Consider the following 7500-nt stretch of genomic DNA (forward strand, 5'->3'; position numbering starts at 1 on the left):
TGTGACCGTTTTTAATTTGGCTCCCATGTTAACGGGTTAGAGCTTGCAGACTGTGTGCGTGCCGCGCGGAAAACGCGAGCGTGCTAAAAAAAGAGATCGAGCGCGCGTGCGAGAGAGAGCATGAGAGAGAGCGAGAGAGAGAGAGAGCGAGCCCCGCCGCACACGCTCAATGTCTTCAAAAAACAAGTTGTTTGAGAGAGTGTTGCTCTCTCCCTCGCACAAATATTAATCAATTGACACGATGGTGTCCGATGTTTGGAGAATGTAAGTGTGCTCACCCCATTTTTGTTTTGTAATAAAAAAATTTGATTAGATTTCATATCGCAATATATATCGCAGAAAAATAAAATATAATATAAAATAAAATATCGCAATGTAATTTTTTCCCAATATCGTGCACCCTTCTCATACATACACACATACTAACACACACACTCACATACTTTAAAAAAGTAATACATTTTTTAATAAATACATAATTTTTATTATTTATTATTTATATTGATGTAGTCATTGTTATTTTATATGTAGCTTAATGTTTATAATTTCTTCTTTTTATTACGCCGCTCAGATGTGGATGAGTGTGTGACGGGTCAGGCCTCGTGTCCCAGGTTTCGTAAGTGTGTGAACACATTCGGTAGTTACGTCTGCAGGTGCCATGAAGGCTTTGAGCTGCTGCGGCACATCAACGGAAAATACCACTGCACAGGTGTGTTCAGAGAAAAACACACACACTTATAATGATGTATATAATTGTTTATATATCATTTATATTTTAGATTAAATGTAAGGTATTTTCTTAAGTAATTACAGTACATAAGTATATACATTTACGTAACATCTAAGTGTATATATATATATATATATATATATTTTTTTTTATTCTTTAATTCATATATATATATATATATATATATATATATATATAATATATATATATATATTATATATATATAAGAATGTCACAAACCTTATCATAACAAGTTGTTTTACAATCAAAAAATCTGTGAAAAAAGAGATTTTACATCTTGCATTAATGATATTTATAATATAGTTATAATATAGTTATAATTATAATTAATTAATACTATTTTAAATACATAACTGTAATTAATAAATATTATTGATTTTTTTATCTATTGCGATATATAATTGCTTCTATATAAATTATATTGGTTAAATTTAATCATATAATAATTAATTATTAAATTTAATCTCATAATATATATATATATATATATATATATATATATATATTATATATATATATATATATATATATATATATAATATATATATAAAATAAAATTATTTACAGATTACATGATATCATTAATTATATTATTCAATATATATAATATATAATTATTGTATAAATTACTTTTTTTCTTTTCTTTTTTTTGGCATCTCGCATTTTTCCAAGTCACATTATATTGCATTATATTATCACAGAATCTAAACATTCATGTTTGTTTGTTTGTTTGTTTTTCCAGATAAAAAGTTTTTATCTATTTGCTATGACAAGCCCGGACACAAGAGATGCAAGTGCACAGCGAGTGTGAATGGAAAGGGTTACGACTGCAGATGTACGTGTGTGTGTGGTTGATGTCATTGCTCGACAGCATGTTCTGTGTGTTTGAGTGATGCTGTGTGTGTTTCAGCTGTTGTTAAAGTCACCATTGAGCCTGCAAGACCAATCACAGTCAGCCCCACAACCATCTCCACGGCAACAACTCCCATGACAACTACAACGACAACAACTACAGCCACTTCCAGCACTACTGTTACCATAGCAAACCCCTGTTCCGACAAGTGCTGCCTTGACGACAGTAACACCAACGACTGTTGCTATAACAACAACAGCGTCAACTACAACAGCCTTCACAACTGTTGCTACGACAACAAGTCCAACTACAACGTCCACATCAACGGCATCGACAACTACAGACAGGTTTCCAACGACAACCAGCGTCATAACAACTACAACAACAACAACAACAACAACAACACTAGACAACCGCATTCACAGGGAGAACACAGTGAAGCCACGAGGAGATGTACACAGTGAGATTTATTAATTCAATCAGAAATATACAGCTACATGTTGTGAAAAGTTTATTTATGGTTTAAGTGTTAGTTACTGTAATAAGCCCCGATCAGAATTTCGAATCAATTTTTTTAAAATGATTTAATTGATTCATAGTTAATCCATTAAACTCTGAGATTTTAACATTTTAAAGAACTGTGAAACTAGACTTCTAAACTGTACGTATTTATGTTATTTTGAACGATATACAGCAGTTGAGTGTGTGTGAAGTCATTAGTTTAGTTCTGAATGGTGTGTTTGTCTGCTTTAGTTCCTCATTACGAGAACAATCTGTTCGACTGGGACTTTGACGTTGAGCTGGGAAACACGACGGAGTTCGTACGCGATGATCCAGGTACCATTCCCAACACAAAACAGACAAGATGAGACAGCGAGGATCTTACTGACGTGTGTGTGTGTGTGTGTGTGTTCCAGCCGCCGCTGTTGTCAGCTGCTCATTTGATGAGGGTCTCTGTGTTTGGATGACGGACTCAGAAGGAGATCTGAAATGGGAAATCAAAGAGGATCCGGCCGGTAAAACAAACACAGATCACCTTGTCAACTTCTGTAATCAACTACTGTTACTGTTCTTACCTGTCAATCACTCTCAGGTGGGCGGTACCTGTCAGTACCTGATGCTCCGAACAGACGGAGTGTCAAAGGGGCGAGGCTTACGGTGCTGCTGGCTCCTCCCACAAAGGCGTGGCAGGGCGGCGACCTCTGCCTTTCATTTAAATACCGTCTCCATGGACACCACATCGGCTCTCTGCAGGTGTTTGTCAGAAAGGGGCGGAGTCACAACCCATCCATCTGGACCAGGACTGGAGGACACGGCTGGAGACACGCCCACGTCACTCTTTGGGGGCGTGGCCTTGTTGATGTAAGCATGAATAAATCATCAGGTGTTCATACATATTCCTTGAACGCTCAAGTTTTCAGTGCACTACCCAATTGTGATTTAGTATTCATGTACAAAATAAACACATGTAGCTAAAACTGCATGCTCTTCAAATAGGAATTCATCTCTATGTTTCTTTTTCACACCAATGTGATTTTTTTTTTTTTTTTTTTCATGATTCAATGATGCATTATACAGGATTATGTGTTCTGTGATCTGAAATGTGCTAAACTGGAGGGACTGACTTCTCATTAGATGGTCTACTGTGCTGTTTGTGCTGATTATAGTTTTATTGATTGAAGTTGTTCTGTGTCAGATTGTGCTGAAGGCAGAGAGACGGCGAGGGAAACATGGAGAAATCTCTGTGGATGATTTTAGTCTGAGACGAGGAGCCTGCAGTGATGAACAGGACAGGACAGAGTGACACACACACACAGATTGTGTGTAATGAAACGCTCTTGCAGAAGTGGACAGGTCAACATTCATATGCATGAGGACATCCACAGCTTTATTTGCTGTTTTATGACCAAGAATTTGCAGATTTGTGCAGAATTATTCATATTTATTAAATATTATTAGTCATTCTGCTTTCATATTACAATAAGAATGTTGTAACTATCAATTACATTTAACATAATTGACACAAATACTCTTATTTTATTTTCGTGTGAAAATATGTCCAGGTCACATTTCAGAGAAAAGATATGCATTTTCCATTAAAGTGAATTTATTAGGATTATAGCAGGATTTCTGTATATTGTCTATTTCAATGCATTCAGACTTTTGAGCTACTTTTTTCAGTATTTCAATTTATGATTATTCTTCTTTAAAAAAATTAAAAAATTATATATATATATATATATATATATATATATATATATATATATATATATATATATATATATATATACATGTATATCTTTTTTTAATCAGCTTAAATTAAAGGCAGTTCAAAATGCTTTAAATAATATTATTTCTCTTAAATTATGATATAATTATTTTTCCCATTTAAGGGTGGAAATTGTGCTTAATTGTCATTAAATAATGCAACAAAATAATATGCAACTTCTTTAATTTGAAGGAATGTTCAAAAGAAGTATTTGAGGAAATTAGTATTGGAGAAATGTGAGCTGCATTATGTATATTGTTATACATCATAATTGGTCATTTCAGCGATAATTAGCACGAAATCTCTCGGCCGTCAGGATGCATTGAATCCTGTTCACACGGGTGTTTCTGTTCATGTTCAGGTCTCATGTTTCTCTAATCTTTATGTTGTAAATTCAGTTTTTTGTACCAAATTGTATCTGAATGTGTATTTAATGCTCGAAATGCTTAATAAACTCAAATCTGATTCTGATGATTGTGTTCTGCTTGTGTCAGGATTGGGAATTAATTTAAGGCAACAGCACCTAAACCACAAAAACACTTTCATGCACAGTTCTGAGACGGGAACATGAGTTCATTCATGAATTCACTGCGCATGAAGTTATGTGAACATGAAGAGAAATATTACTGAAATATTGCAAAGTTTAGGGTTCATCTACACTTAAATGATTCACTGATGTGTGTGTGTGTGTGTGTGTGTGTGTGTGTGTGTGGGACCTGGAACAGATGTTCTGACATCTGGACTCCTCCAAAAGCACAGCGAGTGTGTGTGTGTGTGTGTTTGAGAGAGAGAGAGTGTGTGTGTGTGTGTGTGTGTGTGTGAGAGAGAGTGTGCGATTGTGTGTGTGTGAAAGAGAGAGAGAGTGTCTGTCTGTGTGTGTGTGTGTGTGTGTGTGAGAGAGAGAGAGTGTGTGTGAGTGTGTGTGTGAGAGAGAGTGTGTGATTGTGTGTGTGTGAAAGAGAGAGAGAGTGTCTGTCTGTGTGTGTGTGTGTGTGTGTGAGAGAGAGAGAGAGTTATTTGTGTGTGTGACATGAAGCAGACCAGAGACCATGAGAACCTGTATAAACACCAAATGTGTGTGTGTGTGTGTGTGTGTGTGTGACTGTGTGTGTGACTCACAGGTTAATGTCAGTGTTTTGTGTCGCAGGTTTAAACAGGTTTATGCTTCTTTCATGAATCAGGTTTGAGTGTGAGACAGAGATGAGACTTGAGCTGATGATCTGCTGAACAACAGTTTCTCAGCACAGACATCTCACTGCTCGAAACTTAACAAACTGTGACAGAAATTAAATATAGATCAAAAGTATTACAACCAGTGTAAATAAACACTATAATAGCATCTATTTAATGTATATGTCTTTTTTTAAAGACATTGTATTTATTTTTCTATTTCTGTTTTGTATTTCTATATTCATTTTTTTTTATTAATGTCCTTATCAATAAGCAACCAGTGAATAGCACACAACTATATTACAAACCAGGATGAAAAAAGGTAACAATAACATGTCAAATAAATAAATAAAAAGAATGAAAACGAACACATCATAACTCTACACAAGTCTCCAATAGCTCATAGCTTCTATATTATTATATTATTGTTATTTTTAATTCATGTGGACACCAGAACGATATTTAAACTTTTAATTTGAAGTTTAAAACACTTTTTAAATACTCCTTTTGGTGCTCCATATGTTAAATGTCATCAATGTATTTATTTATTTATTTGCTCCCGCTTTTTCACTGTTGTAGGACTTTTAAACACGGCCATGTGCGAGCGTGACGCGTGACCCCGCCCCCAGCACAAGCCCCGCCCCCCGTCCTGTGGAACACCAGAATAAACTTCAGACTTTCAAACAAACACTCGCAGCCTGACACCTGTTCAGAGAGAGAGACGAAGCAGTCGAGCTCAGGAGAATATGATCCTACACATGAACATATGTGTCTCAACATTACACAGCAGGAATGCTGACAGACCGAAACAGAGTCACACACACACACACACACACACTCTTCAGTCCTTTACTTTCTGCTCCTGAAACACCGGACAAACACTCGCTCAGCAGGTGAGTATTTATTCTCTTACACTGTACTGTTATGACTGGAATAATACTGTATATATGCAGGTAGAGCTCAGACGAGTAACGCTGGAGAGTTCTCTCGAGGTTACAAACTAACGTGTGACGTTCAGTTCAAAAGTTACAGTGTAAAACGTTACTTATACAGTGTTCATGGAACGTTTGTCTTCTGAAAGGTTGGGGGTTCTTTTTTAAATGTTACTAGTTTCAGAACGTTTAGAATATTAGCAAGTAACGTTACCATGAATAAAACCGATAAAATGTAACGTTCCCATAACGTTCATTCAAACAAATACAACTTTGCATTTTAATAATGTATTAATAAATGTTAAAATTAACACAAACTTCATTGCAATTTCTCAATGTTGTTAACAAATATAGCCAAATAATGAATGTTCACAGAATCACAAATGGAGTGTTATTGTAAAGAACCTTATTACGGTAAAAGATTTTGTGGCTCAACTAATTTAATAGTTTAATTTGTGCACAATCTGCACTCCAGTATTGTTATAGTTAACTAAAACTATTAAAAATAATATTTGTTTATTGAAATAAAAGGTAAATTATTTCACATATCAATGTGAAATTGTGATATTTAAACATATAATTGAAATTGAAAACTAAAACTGAAATGAATATAAAATAAATGTAAAAAAAAATAATACAAATGATAAAAGAATGACAACAATTTATAATTAAACTAAAATGAAAATGAAAAATTTAACTGTAAAAAAAAGCTAGTTCAAAATATTCAAAGAAATTGAAAGTAAATTAAATTAAATACCTTGTCTTATAAACAAAACAAAATGTTACCTTTCAACTAAATGAAATAAAATAAGTACTAAAATTAATGAAACAAATATTTAAATATAAAATAAAGCTAAATAGAAATATAAACTAAAACAGCACCTGAAATAAATAAACAATTATTTTTTTAAACAACAACAAAAAAAAACTAATAAAAATGGGAAAAAATTATTAAAACTAAAATGAAAACTGAAAAATATAAAAACAAAAATGTATTCAAAATATTAATGAATAATAAAATCATGTAGATAAATAATAATAAAATAACTGCTGTAGGCTCATGGATGCATGTGTGTTCATGTATTAACATGGTAATGTGAAGAGAGAGGTGATCTTGTGGCTTGAGTGTGTGTGTGTCTGTGTGTGTGTGTCTGTGTGTGTCTGTGTGTATCTGTGTGACTGTGTGTGTGTATTTATAGTGTGTGGAGGTGAAGGGTTTTAGGCAGCTGCTAAACTCTACTCAAACACACACACAACTCTGTATAGCTGTCTTTGTGAGAACATACAGTACATCTTTGTTGGACACGCACTGACACAATGCAATCTCTAGAGATCCTTGACCTAAACCTACCCATCAGAACTTAGTGCCTCACGCCAAACCATTATCCTAAACCTACCCTTTACCCAACTATAACCTGACCCCTAAAACAAGTCTTGACCTTAAACTGGCCTTTACAGGATCTCAGAAAGTGAAGACTGGCCAACATGTCCTCACTTTACAAGACTGTCCTCACTCCAATGGCCT

The 7500-nt window shown here is 34.3% G+C and overlaps 1 protein-coding gene and 1 pseudogene across 1 annotated transcript in view; both read left to right on the plus strand.

Annotated features, from left to right (window-relative positions):
* The window catches only part of LOC113065307 (nephronectin-like), a 6592-nt pseudogene extending 2826 nt beyond the window's left edge, over positions 1–3766 (plus strand).
* A 1962-nt stretch (positions 3767–5728) lies between these two features.
* LOC113065789 (aminoacyl tRNA synthase complex-interacting multifunctional protein 1-like) overlaps positions 5729–7500 on the plus strand; it is a 7633-nt gene continuing 5861 nt past the window's right edge. Inside the window, exon 1 of the mRNA XM_026237312.1 lies at positions 5729–5936. The gene's annotated coding sequence lies outside the window, so the exon portion shown is untranslated. The remainder of the gene's footprint in view (positions 5937–7500) is intronic.

This window comes from Carassius auratus, chromosome 48 (genome assembly GCF_003368295.1).
Source record: "Carassius auratus strain Wakin chromosome 48, ASM336829v1, whole genome shotgun sequence".
NCBI lineage: Eukaryota > Metazoa > Chordata > Actinopteri > Cypriniformes > Cyprinidae > Carassius > Carassius auratus.